Consider the following 22758-nt stretch of genomic DNA (forward strand, 5'->3'; position numbering starts at 1 on the left):
GTTTTCTCAGGAGCTCCCCTTTTTTTATGGTATCTATCAGGCTGTCTGCTTCTTCTAAGGACCGTATGTTACGCATTTGATTGTTCCACATAACAAATAGCATAGCTGGGACTTTTAGTTGTGCCTTGGCCCCAAGATTGTTAAGCTCCCCCATACTTTTACCCAATTCCCATTGTTTCTGGTCCGTTGTGTGACATACATCTGATCTAATGGTAAACGTGAGGTTCTGGGTTGCGTAGGGACCATTCCTCAGAGAAGCCAGCAAAACGGTTTCTTTAACTGAATATGAACGAAAATTTATCAATATTTTCCTTGGCTTGTGTCGCTGTAGATTCCTCTTGAATGCATCCCTATGTACCCGCTGTATCTCATGGTCCAGATAAATATCTGGTCTATCCTTCAGGGCCGTCTCCTTTAGTAGTTTATTCACTAATGCTTTAAGGTTTGTCCCCTCCTCTGCTTCTGGAACATTTAAAATCCGCAGATTGTTTCTCCGAGAATGATTTTCTATTCTTTCCAGATCCTCCCTGAGGCTAGAGTTTTCTTTAACCAGTGCCTCAACGCATTTAGTATTATTTGAGATGTCCTTCCGCATCGAACTTACTTTCTCCTCAAACTTCCCTGTTCGAGCATCATCTAGTTTTTGCGCAAGTGCCATACAGGAGGCTTGGATATCTGATTGGTTCACCTCTGATGTCTTAAATCGATTTCTAAGCTCTTCCTTAAGATCAAGGAGAATAGAGGCCAGAGGGGCATCCGAGTTTTCGGGGGTGGGGGGGGCCGGGACCCCGCTGAAGGTTCAGATTGTACCAACAGACTTGAAGGGATTAATGAATTTTTTGATTGCACGTTAGGGTCCCTTCCGCCATTAGCCCGCTGCGGCCTCTCCTCAATTGTTTCTTCATCTTGGAGGGTCAGGACATTGAACCTGTTCTGTGTTGTAACTTGAAAGTGGGTCTCATCGTCTCCATGATTATTTCCTATTTCTTGGCCCCTTGTACCTCCTTTCCTGAGCTAATTACGGGCGAAATGGGGTTGACCTCCATTACCTCCAGCTCTTTTAATTGATTCTGGACCCCCCCTGTCGTGTTACCTGCAGTGTCTCCTGATGCCATTACGTGTGTCAGCACTTTATAATATGATTTAAGGGATGGGGTGACTTTAACTTGCAAGGGGGCGATTTTTTTTTTCCCCTACTGCGTGGGCTCTTTCCCTGATGTCTTTTAACTTTTCCTACTCTTGCAACCTTTGAGGAAACTATACCAACAATGATGTCCCCAGGGGCCACCTTGGATGGGAGTAGTTTAAAATCGTGGCTTACCCCTGCTGATTTCTCCAAAGAACCGATGGCCTAGGTACGAAGGGTATATCTGGAAATCCTATCCGGATTTACACTGGAGGTCTCACCTCCCTTCTCTGCAGGCATCAAACACACCTTATCCATAAGGTGGAAATACTGTTTTACAAGGTCATCGTTCAAGCCTTTCCAATTCTTGCCATCTTGTTTGGGGCTCCCCAGGCAGTAAAGTTGAATAGAACTCCCACTCCGGCAGCTCAGGAATCCTGTATGGACTTCAAGGCAGCTTGTCCTGACTCTTCCTCTCAATGCATGCGCCGCTCGAAGGCGCCGCAGCAGTTGCTGCCCTCAGCCAAGTTGGCGTTCTAACTGCAACACTGGGGCTGGAGTCACCCTCGCAAATCGACTGGGTCAGCTGCGCCGGCGTCATTCGAGTCAAATTAACTCAGTAAGTTAAAAGAAGAAAAAAAATGAATGTGTATTTCAGCTTCTACCTGCACAAAACATCAAATTAGGATGGGAGAGGCGGGCGGGGACACTCAAAAACGCCCATTGACCGCACTTTCTACTCCGGCGGTCCGCGACTATTTACCTTGCGGCCGCCATGTTCCCCTATAGTCACCAAAACCCTAGATGGTAATATAATATTGCAGATTACCCATTATTCATGTTTTTTTATTACATGTTTATTTTGATGTAGTTAGCTTGAAAAGTTGTTTTCAAGGAAGAAAAATGTTTATTGAAAATAGTAAGTGAAATGCAGGATTACACTTTTTGGTTGTCTTTAGTAAAACAAGAGAAAATGGTTAATGATTAAGGTAAGAATCTAGAGATTTGGACAAAGTACCCTTTGCGGCGTTAAAAACACATTCCATCTTCAGAAGTCAGAGGTTGTTGAAGCTTCTCTTCAATGTGCAGTTAACCATTGGCTGTTTTACAATTTAAATATTATGGTTTTTATTGCTCTCAACATTTAGATTGTTGATACAACAACGGTCAGGAATCTGTGGCAGCAGCATCAATTGTAGATTTACCAAACTTGTCTCATAATTTGCTGATTTCAACAAAAAATGTTGTCTCAGGGACACAAAGACTTCCCCACCAGCTCCCCTGAATTTCCTTGCTGGGAATTCTAACCTGCAAAGAGGTGCCTGCTGCTGTTTAGGACCTCTAGAGACTGTTTGTCGCTGGGAGCTGGAATGTATGGAGTTGTGGGCATTAACGACCTGCAGACAGCATCATCTCTCCTACTTGGTTAGAAGGATTCAGATTAAACTGCTCCCATTTTACTTGCATAGAGTGCTGTTTTATGCCTCAATAACCCCCTCTCATCTGCCCTCATCCCCTGTTAACTATATATCTATATTATGTTTATTATGTTTATATGTTTTTTGTATTTTCTTTTATATATATGTAATTTTTAATTTCTTTTTTTTTATTACATTTTTAATTTTCGCTCTTTTGGCTCACCCTTAAATTAGATTAAAGTCTCGTTTTCTCAGGAGCTCCCCTTTTTTTATGGTATCTATCAGGCTGTCTGCTTCTTCTAAGGACCGTATGTTACGCATTTGATTGTTCCACATAACACGGAGCATAGCTGGGACTTTTAGTTGTGCCTTGGCCCCAAGATTGTTAAGCTCCCCCATACTTTTACCCAATTCCCATTGTTTCTGGTCCGTTGTGTGACATACATCTGATCTAATGGTAAACGTGAGGTTCTGGGTTGCGTAGGGACCATTCCTCAGAGAAGCCAGCAAAACGGTTTCTTTAACTGAATATGAACGAAAATTTATCAATATTTTCCTTGGCTTGTGTCGCTGTAGATTCCTCTTGAATGCATCCCTATGTACCCGCTGTATCTCATGGTCCAGATAAATATCTGGTCTATCCTTCAGGGCCGTCTCCTTTAGTAGTTTATTCACTAATGCTTTAAGGTTTGTCCCCTCCTCTGCTTCTGGAACATTTAAAATCCGCAGATTGTTTCTCCGAGAATGATTTTCTATTCTTTCCAGATCCTCCCTGAGGCTAGAGTTTTCTTTACCAGTGCCTCAACGCCTTTAGTATTATTTGAGATGTCCTTCCGCATCGAACTTACTTTCTCCTCAAACTTCCCTGTTCGAGCATCATCTAGTTTTTGCGCAAGTGCCATACAGGAGGCTTGGATATCTGATTGGTTCACCTCTGATGTCTTAAATCGATTTCTAAGCTCTTCCTTAAGATCAAGGAGAATAGAGGCCAGAGGGGCATCCAAGTTTTCGGGGGGGGGGGGGGGGGCGGGACCCCGCTGAAGGTTCAGATTGTACCAACAGACTTGAAGGGATTAATGAATTTTTTGATTGCACGTTAGGGTCCCTTCCGCCATTAGCCCGCTGCGGCCTCTCCTCAATTGTTTCTTCATCTTGGAGGGTCAGGACATTGAACCTGTTCTGTGTTGTAACTTGAAAGTGGGTCTCATCGTCTCCATGATTATTTCCTATTTCTTGGCCCCCTTGTACCTCCTTTCCTGAGCTAATTACGGGCGAAATGGGGTTGACCTCCATTACCTCCAGCTCTTTTCATTGATTCTGGACCCCCCCTGTCGTGTTACCTGCAGTGTCTCCTGATGCCATTACGTGTGTCAGCACTTTATAATATGATTTAAGGGATGGGGTGACTTTAACTTGCAAGGGGGCGATTTGTTTTTTCCCCTACTGCGTGGGCTCTTTCCCTGATGTCTTTTAACTTTTCCTACTCTTGCAACCTTTGAGGAAACTATACCAACAATGATGTCCCCAGGGGCCACCTTGGATGGGAGTAGTTTAAAATCGTGGCTTACCCCTGCTGATTTCTCCAAAGAACCGATGGCCTAGGTACGAAGGGTATATCTGGAAATCCTATCCGGATTTACACTGGAGGTCTCACCTCCCTTCTCTGCAGGCATCAAACACACCTTATCCATAAGGTGGAAATACTGTTTTACAAGGTCATCGTTCAAGCCTTTCCAATTCTTGCCATCTTGTTTGGGGCCCCCCAGGCAGTAAAGTTGAATAGAACTCCCACTCCGGCAGCTCAGGAATCCTGTATGGACTTCAAGGCAGCTTGTCCTGACTCTTCCTCTCAATGCATGCGCCGCTCGAAGGCGCCGCAGCAGTTGCTGCCCTCAGCCACGTTGGCGTTCTAACTGCAACACTGGGGCTGGAGGCGCCCTCGCAAATCGACTGGGTCAGCTGCGCCGGCGTCATTCGTGTCAAATTAACTCAGTAAGTTAAAAGAAGAAAAAAATGAATGTGTATTTCAGCTTCTACCTGCACAAAACATCAAATTAGGATGGGAGAGGCGGGCGGGGGACACTCAAAAACCCCCATTGACCGCACTTTCTACTCCGGCGGTCCGCGACTATTTACCTTGCGGCCGCCATGTTCCTCTATAGTCACCAAAACCCTAGATGGTAATATAATATTGCAGATTACCCATTATTCATGTTTTTTTATTACATGTTTATTTTGATGTAGTTAGCTTGAAAAGTTGTTTTCAAGGAAGAAAAATGTTTATTGAAAATAGTAAGTGAAATGCAGGATTACACTTTTTGGTTGTCTTTAGTAAAACAAGAGAAAATGGTTAATGATTAAGTTAAGAATCTAGAGATTAGGACAAAGTACCCTTTGCGGCGTTAAAAACACATTCCATCTTCAGAAGTCAGAGGTTGTTGAAGCTTCTCTTCAATGTGCAGTTAACCATTGGCTGTTTTACAATTTAAATATTATGGTTTTTATTGCTCTCAACATTTAGATTGTTGATACAACAACGGTCAGGAATCTGTGGCAGCAGCATCAATTGTAGATTTACCAAACTTGTCTCATAATTTGCTGATTTCAACAAAAAATGTTGTCTCAGGGACACAAAGACTTCACCACCAGCTCCCCTGAATTTCCTTGCTGGGAATTCTAACCTGCAAAGAGGTGCCTGCTGCTGTTTAGGACCTCTAGAGACTGTTTGTCGCTGGGAGCTGGAATGTATGGAGTTGTGGGCATTAACGACCTGCAGACAGCATCATCTCTCCTACTTGGTTAGAAGGATTCAGATTAAACTGCTCCTATTTTACTTGCATAGAGTGCTGTTTTATGCCTCAATAACCCCCTCTCATCTGCCCTCATCCCCTGTTAACTATATATCTATATTATGTTTATTATGTTTATATGTTTTTTGTATTTTCTTTTATATATATGTTTTTTTAAATTTTTTTTAATTTTTTTTTTTTAAGAAAACCTTTATTTTTAAAATCAGTGACACAGCTATTCAGCCGACAACCCGGAGGTACGGCAGCTTTTAGAGACACAACACATGCTAGCGTCCACATTTTACTGACAGGAGAATCAAAGGTTCTGTTTTAAATAAACATAAATCCAAACCTAAACACAAGCAAGGCGAAAGTACTATAAGCATCAAAAGAGGTTCCCATCAGGGGGGACGAGCCCCATTTCGTCCAACAGACACAGGTCTATAGTAAGGGAAAGGAGTGGAGACTCAAGAAGACAAACACATACCAGCAAGGAATTCAAAGCCGGAAAGAAAGCTAAGGAGAGAGCTGCTCCTCAGGCGGGTCCGGGTCTGGGGCAGGCATATGTCCCCTCTGTACTGGTTCCATGGCCCCCATACAAAGTGCCATTTCCGAGGGCGCCCTTGAGCACAATACACTGTCTTCTCCCTAAACATGCTCCAATCCATGTTTTCCATCCACGCTGTCAATGTAGGAGGCCTATTAGAGCCCCACAGACGAGCAATGTCGCGCTTGGCTACCATGTTCCCTAAGGTCACCCACTGGGTCTGTGCCGCGTTGTGGTCAGTAGGACCCCAGACATTCAGGAGACAACATCGCGCCTCAGGCTGCATGTCAATTCCCGTCACCTCCCCCATCACCTCGTGGACTCGCCTCCAAAACTCCATAATCGCACCGCATTCCCAAATAATATGTAGGAAGGTGCCCACCATACCACAGCCTCTCTTGCATAAGCCCTCCTCAGAGAAACCCATGTGGACCAGCCTGGGCCCCGTCACATAGACCCTATGGAGTATTTTAAGCTGCACCAGCCGCAGGCGCGCAGGGATAGCGACCTCTTTGGGAGAAGAAACTGCATACTGCCAATCCTCATCATCTAGTTCAAGGCCATCCCTGGTCCATTGATCGCGCAACCCTAGAAGAAGATCCGCCCGAACATTAATAAGTTTCTTATAAATGAGCGAGGTCGTGCTCTCTGGCATATGGCCATCCAGGATCCGGTCCTCTAACGGAGAGGACTCAGGCACCTTCTCCCCTTCTACAAGGACTGACCGCAAGGCGTGGCACACTTGAGCGTATCGGAAGAACTCCGTGCTCCCTAGCTCATATTCCGTCTGCAGCTCCTCGAATGACTTTATCCTACCCTTAACCAAGAGGTCTCCAACCCTGGATATACCGATCAGGTCCCATTTCTCAAACCCTTTTGTATGCCAAAGCTTTCCCAGAATATCAGAGTCAAACAGAGGGGTGGCAAGGGTAAGCTTACCCTTCCAGCCCAGTGAATCCGTCGCCACCTTCCATACATGCACAGCCACCCTGGTGGGCCCGTAAGGGTTAAGTCCGACGACTTCGAGTACAACGCTCTGTGGTAATTACCCCCACGTAGCAACCATCGGTCCATGGCAAAGCCGGGGCTCAGCGTCGGACCATATACACCATGGTTAATCGCGCTCAACTGGGTGGCCCAGTAATAACGTCGAATGTCTGGAAGCGCGATACCACCGTCGTACCACGGAAGCGTCAACTTAGCAATCGCTATACGCGGACGCCCGTCCCACAATAGCGCGCGCTGGTGGCTTTCGACCTCACGGAAGTAACTGGCCGGGACCAAGTCAAGGGTATTCTGCAGGGCATAGAGGAAACGGGGAAGAGACATCATTTTGAACAGAGCGGCACGGCCAAGGAGGGAAAGCGGCAACCGCCTCCAGCCCGCCACGTCCCGCCGCAGACGCGCCAGGGGAGGGAGCAAGTTCTTCTCGTATCGTAAAATGGGGTCGGTGGAAATATAGATCCCCAAATACAAAAAGCCCTGCTGGGCTATCTGGATCGAGCAGTTGCGCGGGACAGGCGGGACGTCCCCACACAGGACATACAAGTATGACTTCCCCCAATTAATGACTAGACCAGAGTTCCTACCGAAAGAGGTCAAGACGTCACAAACCACTATCAGAGATTTCTTAGGCGAGGTGAGGTATAGCAGAATATCATCGGCGTAAAGTGAAATACGGTCTTCGTGGTCAGGCGACCAACGAATCCCACGTATGTCCGGGTGCCATCGTATCCACGCTGCCAGCGGCTCAAGAGCAAGGGCGAACAACAACGGTGACAGGGGACAACCCTGCCGGGTGCCTCTCCCGAGCTCGAACGGTGCCGACGCCCGCCCGTTCACCACGACGCTAGCAAGAGGCCCCTCATAGAGCAACCTCACCCAGCCCACGAATCCAGGCCCAAAGCCGAACTTGGCTAGCACAGCCCACAGGTATGCCCACTCCACCGTGTCGAAGGCCATCGTGGCATCGAGGGACGCCACAATAGCCGGCTCTCGCATCGTGCCCGTCCTAGCAATCACTCCATGGAGGCGTCTAAGATTCAGTGCAGTGTTACGGTGCGGGATGAAGCCCGACTGATCCGGGTGGATCAAGTTGCCAAGCACCCGGACCAGGCGGTTAGCGAGGATCTTAGCAAGGATTTTCGGCTCGGCGTTGAGAAGTGATATCGGCCGATAGGAGCCACACTTGTCCCGGGGCTTTCCGTCTTTATGTATTACCACAATCGTCACCAGCCGTTGATCGAGCGGAAGAAACCCATTCCCCCGCGCCTCCACGAACATGGCGCGCAGGTGAGGAGCCAACTTATCCGGACAAAGCTTGTACAGCTCTATCGGCAAACCATTTGGGCCCGAAGCCTTACCGGAGCGCAACGCACGGATAGCACACGCCACTTCGTCTACAGTGATATCGCCATGGAGGTCATCCCTATCAATGGCAGAAAGGCAGGGCAGAGCGATGTCACGCAGAAGGTCACACGAGTCCTCAGTCGGCCTATCCGAGACCGAGGTGTATACCGTACGAAAATAGTCCGAGAAACACCGAACTATACCGTCGGGGTCAGTGACAACCTCTCCCCCATCCGTCGACAACTCCGGCACCACTCGATTAACACGCTCTTTTTTATCCAACCATGCCAGCAATTTCCCGTCCTTATCACCAACGTCATACAATCGGCCCTGCTGCTCCCTATGGAGGGTCTTGGCAGCGTTCGTCACCAGATCCCTATATTCCAGTTGCTTCAAGCTCAAATTATGCAGTGTGGCCGTTGCAACGTCCCCTTCCAAGGCCACTTCTAAAGCCGCTATCTCGTCCTCTACTTGTATCACCTCGGCGTCTCTCCGCCGCTTGGCGGCCACTACCAAGGAAAGGGCCTCCCCTCTCAGTACAGTCTTAGAAGCTTCCCACAAGGACACCGCAGATTCAACTGAACCCTGATTATCACGAAAATAGTGGTCAACTGTCTTCAGCAACGCACTGCGCAGCTTGGGGTCACGAAAGTACCAGGGGTTAATGGGAGCTACCCTGCCCCCCACCACCCGGCCAATATCCAGACGGGCCCACACCGGTGAATGATCAGATATGCCCCGTGCCATGTGCCTAGCCTCAGATACCAATGAGGCGTGCGCCGCCAGAGTGAGCAAGTAATCAACCCGAGAGAGACTCCCGTGGGCCCCGGAATGGAAGGTATATTGTCTCTGAGTGGGGTGCCGTAGCCTCCAACAGTCTACCAGACCAAAAGTATCAATAAAGTCGGTAAGCCACTTCTGAGCACCCCCGGTGTCTCTGGGCGGGTACCTATCGAGCATTCCAGAACCAACCGCATTGAAGTCTCCTCCCACCACTAGCATCCCTTCGGGGAGTTCCAACAAGGCCTTGCCCAGATCGGCAAACGTGGAGGCCTGCAGGGCAGGAGGGACATAAACAGAAACCAATACCAACGTTCTGCCCTCCCACCTCCCGGCCACAGCCACAAAGCGCCCCCTGTCATCAGCAATGGTGGAGTCAACCTCGAATAGTAGGGAAGCTCTAACAAGTATGCCTGCACCACTGGAGCCCGAGGAAAACCCCGAGTGAGCAAGGAATTTATAACCCTTTCTGTTAAGTGCATAACACATATTCCCTATAAGGTGGGTCTCCTGCAGGAGGACCACATCTGGCGAGGTCCGTTTCAAGAATTGCAGGACTATCCCCCGTTTAATACGATCCCCTAAGCCATTAACATTCCAGCTAATTATGTTTAAGCCCCTATCCCCCATCCCTGAACACAAAGAGACCTCCACCCCCCCCGGAGAACCACAATCGGACAATACTGACAACCATTGCTACGCCTTGCAAGAGAATAACAACCCCAAACAACAACCCCAACATCCCGAATCCCCCCCCCTCCCTGCACCCCTGCGTCAGCTTACAAAGCCCCCCCAACTTGCAGTGTGCCTGTCGCCCTATCAAAAAACAAATCTACAAAAAGTACCCCAAGGGAGGAAAGAGCTCCTATCTTCCCCCCGCCGCCCTCCCATTACTGCAGTAAGGTGCGAGTCACTGTCCGGGGCTGAGTCAAAACAGGCCGACACCAGAGGTATCACTTCTGTCCATCCCGGTCGCCTTCTGCTCCATCCACGCTGTCCCGGCCGGGCTGTCGCCGAGGGAGTGCATCCAACCAGTCCCCTGCCATGTCCGGTGATTCGAAGAAGAAAGTCCGATCCTCATACACCACACGTAGCCTGGCGGGGAAAAGCATGGCATACTTCAGGTTCATCTCCCTAAGCCACCGCTTCACCCCCAGGAAACTTTGCCTCTGTTTCTGCACCATCTGGGTGAAGTCAGGGTAAAAGCTCACAGAGGCATTCTGAAAAGGCACCGGGCCGGTCACCCTCGATGCTTGCAGGATAGCGTCTCGATCCCGAAAATTAAAGATCCGGGCGACAATCGGCCGCGGGGGGGCTCCCACCTTAGGCCGTCCGCCAGGCACTCGGTGAGCCCGCTCCACCACAAAAAACTTGCCGAGGCCCTTAGGCGCAAGATGATTCACCACCAAATCCTCGACGAGTAAATCCACGGAGAGCTCCTCTGAAGTTTCCGGGACCCCAATAAGGCGCACATTGTTGCGTCGGGCCCGACCTTCAAAGTCTTCGAGCCGGGGGGCGGAGAGGTCATTCGCGGTTCGTAACTTACGAACTTCGGCCTGGAGTTCCAAGACATCGTCCGCGAGGCCAGTAGTCTGGAGGTCCAGGGACTTGACCCGCTCGTTGGTTTTGCCCAGGTCCGCGCGAATCAAGTTGACATCAACCAAGATCATGTCCACCTTGTGCGCCAGGGTCTCGAACTGCCGCCCAATCGAAGATTGCATCCCATCTATCGCCCCCTTGATATCCTGCAATGATAACTCCGAGGCTGGGGATGAATCGGCCTTCTGTGCTTCCAGCGACTGTCCCGATCCACCAGGTGACCCCTTCTGCTGGTCATAACGATCCATATTGTTGGATTGGGTATAGCCGCCCCGTCTGGTAGTCTTAGACTTCGACCTGTCTGCCTCCGATTTGGTCGACATCTCGAATAGCAGGACGGTCAGTCGCAAAAGGACGTCCCTCACTCCGCTAGAGGAAGCAAGATCAACTAGGACTTCAGCGGCTAGTCAGGACCGAGTGGAGGTCTTCCAGACAACAGAGGATCTGCATGGAGCACTCCCTGCCCAGAGCAAATAAAGGGCGAGAAAGCGAAAGTGAAAGTGCAGCGGCATCCGTCCGTCAGTTCACACCTCCCGAGGCCGCTGTTGTTCAATTAGTGGCCGGGCATCCTGCCAAAGCAAGCCCCTGGCATCCTCCGGAGGTAGGCCGCAATCTTCCGCCACGCACAACTTCGGTCCCCGGTGGGCGATCTTAACCCGGACAACATCAATCGTCCCAGCTGTGACTCATCTGCAGGATTCCGTGCATGAAAATCAGGATTTAGGACAGGATGATTGCAGGAGGGCGTGAGGGTAGCGGGAGCTCAAGGCTCACGCGGCCATCTTGGTCAAGCGCTAGGCTCCTGAATTTCTTTTTTTTAATTACATTTTTAATTTTCGCTCTTTTGGCTCACCCTTAAATTAGATTAAAGTCTCGTTTTCTCAGGAGCTCCCCTTTTTTTATGGTATCTATCAGGCTGTCTGCTTCTTCTAAGGACCGTATGTTACGCATTTGATTGTTCCACATAACACGGAGCATAGCTGGGACTTTTAGTTGGGCCTTGGCCCCAAGATTGTTAAGCTCCCCCATACTTTTACCCAATTCCCATTGTTTCTGGTCCGTTGTGTGACATACATCTGATCTAATGGTAAACGTGAGGTTCTGGGTTGCGTAGGGACCATTCCTCAGAGAAGCCAACAAAACGGTTTCTTTAACTGAATATGAATGAAAATTTATCAATATTTTCCTTGGCTTGTGTCGCTGTAGATTCCTCTTGAATGCATCCCTATGTACCCGCTGTATCTCATGGTCCAGATAAATATCTGGTCTATCCTTCAGGGCCGTCTCCTTTAGTAGTTTATTCACTAATGCTTTAAGGTTTGTCCCCTCCTCTGCTTCTGGAACATTTAAAATCCGCAGATTGTTTCTCCGAGAATGATTTTCTATTCTTTCCAGATCCTCCCTGAGGCTAGAGTTTTCTTTAACCAGTGCCTCAACGCCTTTAGTATTATTTGAGATGTCCTTCCGCATCGAACTTACTTTCTCCTCAAACTTCCCTGTTCGAGCATCATCTAGTTTTTGCGCAAGTGCCATACAGGAGGCTTGGATATCTGATTGGTTCACCTCTGATGTCTTAAATCGATTTCTAAGCTCTTCCTTAAGATCGAGGAGAATAGAGGCCAGCGGGGCATCCGAGTTTTCGGGGGGGGGGGGGGGGCCGGGACCCCGCTGAAGGTTCAGATTGTACCAACAGACTTGAAGGGATTAATGAATTTTTTGATTGCACGTTAGGGTCCCTTCCGCCATTAGCCCGCTGCGGCCTCTCCTCAATTGTTTCTTCATCTTGGAGGGTCAGGACATTGAACCTGTTCTGTGTTGTAACTTGAAAGTGGGTCTCATCGTCTCCATGATTATTTCCTATTTCTTGGCCCCCTTGTACCTCTTTTCCTGAGCTAATTACGGGCGAAATGGGGTTGACCTCCATTCCCTCCAGCTCTTTTCATTGATTCTGGACCCCCCCTGTCGTGTTACCTGCAGTGTCTCCTGATGCCATTACGTGTGTCAGCACTTTATAATATGATTTAAGGGATGGGGTGACTTTAACTTGCAAGGGGGCGATTTTTTTTCCCCCTACTGCGTGGGCTCTTTCCCTGATGCCTTTTAACTTTTCCTACTCTTGCAACCTTTGAGGAAACTATACCCCCAGGGGCCACCTTGGATGGGAGTAGTTTAAAATCGTGGCTTACCCCTGCTGATTTCTCCAAAGAACCGATGGCCTAGGTACGAAGGGTATATCTGGAAATCCTATCCGGATTTACACTGGAGGTCTCACCTCCCTTCTCTGCAGGCATCAAACACACCTTATCCATAAGGTGGAAATACTGTTTTACAAGGTCATCGTTCAAGCCTTTCCAATTCTTGCCATCTTGTTTGGGGCCCCCCAGGCAGTAAAGTTGAATAGAACTCCCACTCCGGCAGCTCAGGATTCCTGTATGGACTTCAAGGCAGCTTGTCCTGACTCTTCCTCTCAATGCATGCGCCGCTCGAAGGCGCCGCAGCAGTTGCTGCCCTCAGCCACGTTGGCGTTCTAACTGCAACACTGGGGCTGGAGGCGCCCTCGCAAATCGACTGGGTCAGCTGCGCCGGCGTCATTCGAGTCAAATTAACTCAGTAAGTTAAAAGAAGAAAAAAAATGAATGTGTATTTCAGCTTCTACCCGCACAAAACATCAAATTAGGATGGGAGAGGCGGGCGGGGGACACTCAAAAACCCCCATTGACCGCACTTTGTACTCCGGCGGTCCGTTACTATTTACCTTGCGGCCGCCATGTTCCCCTATAGTCACCAAAACCCTAGATGGTAATATAATATTGCAGATTACCCATTATTCATGTTTTTTATTACATGTTTATTTTGATGTAGTTAGCTTGAAAAGTTGTTTTCAAGGAAGAAAAATGTTTATTGAAAATAGTAAGTGAAATGCAGGATTACACTTTTTGGTTGTCTTTAGTAAAACAAGAGAAAATGGTTAATGATTAAGTTAAGAATCTAGAGATTAGGACAAAGTACACTTTGCGGCGTTAAAAACACATTCCATCTTCAGAAGTCAGAGGTTGTTGAAGCTTCTCTTCAATGTGCAGTTAACGATTGGCTGTTTTACAATTTAAATATTATGGTTTTTATTGCTCTCAACATTTAGATTGTTGATACAACAACGGTCAGGAATCTGTGGCAGCAGCATCAATTGTAGATTTACCAAACTTGTCTCATAATTTGCTGATTTCAACAAAAAATGTTGTTTCAGGGACACAAAGACTTCACCACCAGCTATCCTGAATTTCCTTGCTGGGAATTCTAACCTGCAAAGAGGTGCCTGCTGCTGTTTAGGACCTCTAGAGACTGTTTGTCGCTGGGAGCTGGAATGTATGGAGTTGTGGGCATTAACGACCTGCAGACAGCATCATCTCTCCTACTTGGTTAGAAGGATTCAGATTAAACTGCTCCTATTTTACTTGCATAGAGTGCTGTTTTATGCCTCAATAACCCCCTCTCATCTGCCCTCATCCCCTGTTGTCATGCACCAACATGACTCTCTGCACCACCAACAACTTGGCACTAGCGTCAGGGCCAGCTTTAGCACTGGTGTTGCCCGCCTCCTTGGATTTCCTCACTACCACCTGGCAAAAGTGCCCCTCATCTCTCCATAGTTCATCTCCTACATACATTTTATTTGTTTTAAAGCACTGGTAAAGGCTGGCTTGACTAATAAGAATGTATATCAACCCAAACAAACTGTTTTTAGCAGCATTAGGATAGATAATAAAAGACTGGGTAAAAAAACATAATGTCCTAACTTATTTTATGCAGTTTGCATGCAGCTCCTTAATGACAGTTCATAACAATCGCTGTTCTATATCAGGGTTGTATCTTAGGAACTGCGGGAACAACAGGATTTCTATGACAAAAGCAATGATCCACTTACCTATCCAAATAAAATACATATCTGTGATTTGCATGGTATGCGTTCTCTGCCGCGGGCATATTAACCCTCTGCACTACTTTATGGCGAGTTAAAATTGATGTAGACAAAATTCAGATCTCCCCTTCCAGTAGGAATATTGATTCCAAAAGATATCTTGGCATTTTTATTGCTGTCTGAAAGCTGGGTGCACAAGGAACTCTGCAGCAGGTGTTTTTAAGTCATAAGTTATTGCTAAATACAGCGCCTCCCTTAAGGTCCCAGACCCCCTTCCTAGGTCAGTGACCAGTGTGGCTGCACAGGTTGCACCGCCCTAAAGCCGGCCCTGATTAGCACGGAAATCTAAAAAAAAGTTATAAACAGTTCCACCTATAAATTTACTAAAAGAATCCCCAATTTCCACGCCAATTTATTCTTCAGGTTGATGAATCTTAGCCACTGTGTTAAAATGGAGCACAACCTAAATATATTTCTAAAATAATCATCAACTTTAGTATCTAATGTGCAGTCAATGATGAGAGGTTTGGTGGAGTTTTGAAAGTTTTATTTTGTCAAATCAAATCAAATCAAAAACAAGCTTTATTCGATTTTAGAGATTAAAAATCATAAAAGCAAACATATTAAAAAGGAATAAGAATTTTAGCATAGGCTACATATATTATTCATCAATGCGCATCATATAAATATGTGTTCCTAAAACAGGGGAAAAAAAAATTCATAGGGTACATGTAAACAGTCTAAAATTCCTAAAAACATTCCATCTCACCCAAAGTAATTTCAACCTATAACATTGCTTATGATTTAGTTGCTTAGGTATTTCCTAGTCCGCAACACACTCTTTCAGAAGCCCACCATGGAACCAATGCAATAAAAATTTCCCAACATCTGAAGTTATACAAGGGCGGGGCGGCATTGCCTCCAGCCTCCTTGTTTTAGTAAAGGTATTAACCATCTGCGCCTTTCGTTGGTATAAAATTTACAAAATAGGATTGCATGTAGTGTAGTTTGTGATGAAATGTTATCACAGGGGCATCGACAGAGTTCCTTTGACCAATCGTTTATGTCTGGGTGGGTAATCAAACGATGGAAGGTCCCAAATCTAAATCTCGTCAACAAATATCTGTCGTATCCTCCTGCTACACGTAATAAGTATGGTTGAATATCACATGTAATGGTAATAATTTGATGACTAACCACCGTAATTTTGTTCATCTCAAGAGTTAACCTAATATCTTCTAGATGGATCATACAGACTTTTTTAAAATCCTTTCGGTTAATAAGATTCATATTTTCGGGTAAGGTGAAAAACTCTGGGCGTCCGATGTCCTGCAAAAAGTTTTTTACATGTCTAAGTCAGACTATTTTGCCGGCATTATCAAGTCTCATGGCATCCATTATTATTTCCCTGTTGAGGCCAGTACTAGCTGAAGTCCAAATCCTATGCCACAACAGAATCAGTTGAACCTTGATTAAATCAGAAATATATACAACTCTTAATTCTCTGTGGCAATTAAAAACTGGGGCACTCGCTGGAACTCCCAGGATAAACCTTAAAAAACTGTTTTCAATACGTTGAATCAATATACACTCTTGGGAGCCCCAAATGGTTGCCCCATAAACTGCAATGCTTACGCATTTTGCTCAATAGATTTTTAATAGGATTTCAGGTGGCCTTTTCCCCAGTTTTTTTGTATAATTTTTTAAGGCTGCAATGAACTTCATAAAGAGTAAGCTTCTGGCCTTAACAGCTGGAGACCAGGAGCCAGTTCTGTTAAAAAGGACGCCCAGATAACTCAACAAATTAGTTGTTTCCACCCAACTCCCCCCCGCCTGGTAACTATTACGATAACTTTTTTTTGCGTATAGTTTTAAGCCAAGCCTTTCCATGAAGCAAGTATAAAAGGAGAGCGCCCTCTGTAAGCCAACCTGGGTGCGGGCCATAAGCACCGCGTCATCCGCATAGAGGAGAGAGGCTATTGGGTGCGCATTTACTGTTGGGGGATCCCTGGTATGTGACACCAACTCCTGTTCCAAAGCGTTAGTATAAAGTGAGAACAGGAGAGGTGCCAGGACACAGCCTTGTCTTACGCCCCTCTCTACCTTGAATGGCGCAGTGCACTCGCCCTTTGTTCCATAGCAGACTTTTGCACTGGCTCCGGTATATAACTGTCTTAAAAACTGGATTAAAACAGGATCGACTTTTAATTCGTTGAGAACTACCCACAGCTTATTGTGTATTACGCAGTCGAAGGCAGCTGTGAGGTCAACGAAAAGCATGATATAATTTCTCTGGCTTTGCCTGTGTATATTTACCAATTAAAATAATGAGGTTCAAAGTCTGCTCATTAGTTCCTAAACCAGCTCTAAAACCATATTGGACGTCACTTAAGATACGGTTTTCTTCTGTTCATGCTTGTAATTGGTCTAAGACAACCCTGCCTGCTACCTTCATTAGTGAATCCAACAAGGATATTGGACGGTAGCATGTGGGATTCTCCTGCTCGCCCTGTTTAAAGATAGGAACTATGATTGATTCAGACCAGGTGCTTATAAATCCATTTTCACAACAAGCTTGTAAAACCCTAGTTAAAATGGGGCCCCATACCTCCATATTTGACTTGTAAAGATCTATGGGTATCCCATCGGGGCCCGCGGCCTTGCCGCCCCTACTTGCCTTTACTGCCGCGTTAACATCTTGGAGTGAAATATGCAGATGAACAGGAGTAAATTTCTGCTGTGCCCTCACTACATCTTGTCTCTCGTCTACTTCCTCCATACCTCCCTGTTTCGAATAGACATCTGTAAAGAAGTCTATCCAAGTACTTTCCTCGATGGCCACCTCGATTGATGGTGCGTCCCGATTATTATTAAGGAATGGAGCATTCACTGCCGACCAGAATTTCGAGCTATCTTTGCTCTCGGCAGCCTCGCAAAGGTTCTTCCATGCATTCTCTTTCAGCTCGTTCATCCTATTTTTCCTAGCTGCATTGTATGATTTTCTACAGGCTATCTCTGAGCACTCTATGCAAGGCGCTCTTTAATTTTGAATAACAACTGGTACAGTTTTTATCAAACCAGCCCTTCCTAAAATTGCCTGTGCCTTTGCATTCTGCAGATAACGTGCTATTAATTGTTTCTGTAATACACTTAAAAGCTTCCAAAACATCGTCATGTGTTGGGCTATCACTTAAGCATATTAGGATTGGGTCTAATGCCTTTGTGACTATTTCTTTATTTAGCTCGGCAGGATCACGGCTAGTCCAGCTGATTGCATAGCCATTTTTCCTTCCCAATTGTATATTCTGCACCCATGCCGTCTTATTGCACAGTTTTCGTGATGGACTATTTGGAGAGACTATGTTCACACTAATTGCCAAGTGATCACTCATAACATTTTGGTGAATTGTATAACCTTTTACATGGCTTACGTGGCGATTTGGTATAATAATGAAGTCAATTATTGATTTTGCCCCTCTACCTATGAATGTATAGCCAAAATCCACCTTAGGCGTGCATAAGCGGTTTGAGAATCCAAGGTCATGTTTAAAAATAAAGACGTTAAACAACTCTCCTTTATCTGAGTGTTGGAAATGAGCCGGAGGATCATCCTTATCCAGGGTTAGGCCGCTCTTCCCTATATCAGCAAGAGGGCACAAACTAGTGTTAAAATCGCCACCCCAGATAGGGATAAAATCAGTATCACTTGTTAATTTTAAGTTATTAATGTCCTTACTGAGCTTCTCTAATAAGGCTCCCAACTGGTCCTTTTCCACGTTATTATCAAAATTAATCAGAGCTAGTATGCTGTTCGACTCCATATATATTAGCACAATTTGGTAATATATTTCTGCACTCACCATCTCGATATTACATGCCCCCAACAAGTTTGAAACGTAAAGACATAACCCCCCTTTCGGCCTTCCACTGGGTGATGGGATTGCAGGTATATGGTATGTTTTAAAACCGTTAATGTGTACAGTATCAATTGCCCAGGTCTCCTGTAAACACAAAACATCGAAATTGCTGATAAAATTCAGCCAGACCGGGTCGTTCGCTTTATTCTTTAATCCTGCAACATTCCAGAAACAAATACCATATACTCCTACCCGATGATCAATTGTATCCACTAAAGTCCCCTCCGGAGCGTTATTCCTAATTGGAATACTTACTCCCTCGTCCACTTGCACCCCCAAATTCCGCTCCTGCTCAGTTGGTGCGCCTGATTTTTCAATAGGAGAGAAGTGCAACTCCCTAGATGGAAATTTGCTAGTTAGTTGTCATTCGTTCTCGTCCAAGGTAGATAGGGGCCCAAATCTATTTGACACTTCTAGGTTGTAGCAGAAGCCATCCCTGTTCCAACCGTGGGAACCTTGAGTTTTAAAAATATTTGTGGATGGCAGACGATAGAAGAAGTCTAGTTGGCAAACTTGGATACTAGTGGCGGTTAGAATAGAATGGTGTATTCTCGATAGGATCTCTCTGACCAAAGCTGGAGATCCTAACGAGAGTAGTCTCCTTCGTAGAGTTTACTGCTGTTACCTACCCACTCAACTCTCCTCACCATCTTAAATTCCCTAAAAAGTGCAGTTGTTAGGCCTGTCCTATTTCCCAACCAGTTTAGAGTTTTGTTTCTTAGGGCGGGCCAAGTTTTCGTTGCTGCTATGTCTAGTTTGGGAGCATTAGCTAAAATGATTGTATACGGTATAGCAGCCGGTGGAAGATTGAGTGTTTGAGCTCTGTTCCTTACCTCAGAGACATTATCCAGCGTCATATTTGTGCTTTCCCCGCCCTTCCGTTTTTCAAATACTTTTGTGCTTTCCGCACCCCACTCTTTATGTCTAGATGACTTGCTCTCTGATGTAGTACTATTAGGTGTGATTACAAGTACATTTTGATGTGGATCCTGACAACCGCTCTGTTCTTTAACTTATGTTGCTCTTCTATCGAGATGTAATGTTGGTTTTTTCAAAACTGCCTTTTCTGCGTGTCCAAGGGCATCTAATGGCCTCTGTGATAATGGTGGGTCCGATGATTCAATATTTAATGTTTCCTCCACAGAGATAATCTGTCTTTCTATGTCTCCAACTGCCCCTGTTAAATAACTCAGCAGTGTCATGTTAACCTTCCTGTGTTTGCTTGGTACTTTCGGCGTGTGACTCGCCGCCTGCTTCCTTTTCCCCATACCTGAGATATTTATGAGGTTATAGTTACGAGAAAACTCAAGGAGGTGAGTGCCCAGCTGGTACGCTGGCTAAGCCCTTGCTCAGCCCTGCTAAAACTATAAGTGCAAGGTGTTTTTATCCTTTGGTAAAAATATCAACAAACTCCAGATAAAAAGAGTACTAGTACTTCCCAAAGATTTTAATCAGAAGTTGTTGGACCTGTCAGCCCTAGGGTGGTCTCCCCTTCTATTTTTGTATCGTGCCTCATTTTTTCCACCCTCATTTTTATGTTGGACTAGGTCTCCGGGCGCCTTTTCATTGCCAAACAGTGTTAAGGTGCAGGTGCTCCCTTCTCCCAAGATGGCTGCCACAGACCCCTGCTACTGCAGGGTGGTCGTTTTTCATAGTAGCACCCTAGCTGCCAGGAGCTCGCTGGGACCCACAACAATGTTGCGACACCAGCCCGCCTTTTTGTCCCATAGGTAGAGTGGGGAAGCTCCTGGAATATGCTGGAACCTTCTAGAAGGGAGGTGGGGTTTTACTTTTGCCGCCTTGGCTAGAGGTCACCTGACCTAGGGCTACTTAAGAGTGGGAGGGAAACTTTTGTGGTGAGTTGGCCATTGGGGTGAAGCAGAGCTGGAAGAATCCACCAGGAGTGTAGGCGGTAGGGCCTAGCCAGGGACTTATGCCTCTGAGAGTGACAGGATTTAGGTACTGCCTCTTAAGTGAGTGAGGTGCCCTGTGAATCCCACTGATCTTGCCCAGTAGTAGGAGGACCCAGAGACTCTCTGCCAGCCTGACTAGGAAGGATCTAGTCGCCCTCTCCATTCCTACCCCCAGTAACAGAACCCCTTAAGGGCGCCAGATACATCTGCACCACAAGACTTCATCTGACAACTGAGAATGGAAACCTAACTGTAAGAACTGAGACTGCATAACAAGAGCGAGCTGTAAGCCTTGAATGCCAGAGCTGAGACTGCGTGTCCAAGCTAACCTATTGAACTATTTACTAAATCAATTGCCAAGCCACCGGGGATCGACCAGGTACTAGCGCTGTGACCCCCGCGCTCCCTGCCCGGGTCTGGGACCCCGGCAGCGTGCTCCGCTGAGCACTTTACCCCCATCCTTAATTTGAGCCCCCCCTGCGACGACGAAGCCAGCGCACTCACCGCCGCGGCCTGGAGGCCTGGAGAAGTGCCCTGCTGTGTCGCGAGGCCCAGGAGAAGCCCGGGGCCCCGCCGCTGCCGTCGCAGCCGTATGAGGAGAAGCGCAAGATCGGGGCCGAGTTCCCCCATCGTCGTGAGGGCAGACGCCTGCTGACGCCGAGACGGAGGTAAGCCCGGAGGCCGGGATTCCCCTTGGTGCGTCCCCTGCTGGTCTGAGAACCTCACCGCACCCGGCCCGGGTCGTCCCCTCCGTGGGAGTTCCCCCCCCTTGCCTGCGCGACGGAGAGACCCCGCCGAGGGATCCTTTCTGCGTGCCCCCTCCAGCGTAATTGAGCGCGGTGCCTCACGAACTGCACCGGCACCCAGAGACTTGCTCCTCGAGTCTGGTGGCGCTCTCCGCTGAAAGCTCCACTCTAGAGAAACTGACTAGCCTGGATTACGGGCGGTGCTTGACTTCCCCTGCTCCGTTTCACCGTCCCAGGAGCCAGTGACTATGAACGTGATGCTTTATATGCTTTGCCTGAAAGTATTACATGCCCGTGATTACGAGAAGCACATTACTTTATAAGCTTTACCTGAAAGTATTACATGCCCGTGATTACGAGAAGCACATTACTTTATATGCTTTACCTGAAAGTATTACATGCCCGTGATTACGAGAAGCGCATTGCTTTATATGTTTGGCCTGAAAGTATTATATGCCTGTGATTACGAGAAGTGCACTGCTTCATCTGTTTTGCCTGAACGTATTACATGCCCGTGATTACGAGAAGCGCGTTGCTTCATGTGCTCTGCTGGATCGTAGTACCTGTCCGTGACTACGAGTAGCGCTTAGTTTACATGCTCTACTTCAAAGGGTTACGTGACACTGATTACAAGGAGCGCTTCGTCCTACAGGCTCCGTGTTGAAGTATCCAGTGTCACCCATCACGAGTATTGTTCTGTGCTAGATGCCCCGTTCAGAGAAACCTTGCTTAACGCGCGCAGCGCTAGAATCACCTGTGCCTAGCCATACCCATGAACCGCATGTCTAGATTAGGAACTGCATTCCTCTCTCATGTATGGCCTGTATATGCTTAATGTCTGTAGTACAACTCATGCATGACACTGTTATCTCTTGAACTGCATCTAACCAGCCCTACTTGGATAAACTTGAAGTATTTGCATAATTTCAACGGTGTGGCGTCCCTTATTGTCCCTTATATGTCCACATTGGAGGAAGTCATCACCCCTTTCGGAGTGAGTGTCATCAACTATGCTGATGACACACAATTAGTGGTGTCTTTGTCCCACCCTCAACATCAGAAAGCCGATCTTCTTAACTGCCTCACTCAGGTCCATCACTGGATGAACACATCAGCGCTAAAATTAAACGGGGCAAAAACCGAGGTCCTTGTACTCGGCCCTAAAGGATCCTTACTTCCTTTGGACATGTGGCCAACATGTCTAGGTCCCCCCCCAGACCCAAAGACAGAGGTGAAAAGTCTGGGTGTCTGGATCGACTCGGAACTCTCCTTCGCCCCACAAGCAAAAAAGGTCGTAGGGACCTGTTTCGGTCTGCTAAAATCCCTGAGGAAGGTCCTGCCCCTTCTTCCTCCGAAATCGCAAAAACTTTTAGTCCAGGGTCTTATTTTATCAAGACTGGACTATAGTAATGCGATCTATTTGGGTGCACCGGAAGCAACATTGACTAAATTGCAGAGGATCCAGAATACCGCTGCTCGGATCATTACCAACACCCCGGCCAGATCATCGGCCAAGCCTGCCCTCAAATTCCTGCATTGGCTCCCCATAAGGGAGAGAATTAAATTCAAAGCCCTGTGCTTGGTGCACAAAACCCTGAACAACCAAGGCCCTCCAATTCTCCGAAACTTCATTACCCCTTATAGAGCCACAAGATCCC

The sequence above is a fragment of the Triturus cristatus genome, chromosome 2_1 (assembly GCF_964204655.1).
Source record: "Triturus cristatus chromosome 2_1, aTriCri1.1, whole genome shotgun sequence".
Lineage (NCBI taxonomy): Eukaryota > Metazoa > Chordata > Amphibia > Caudata > Salamandridae > Triturus > Triturus cristatus.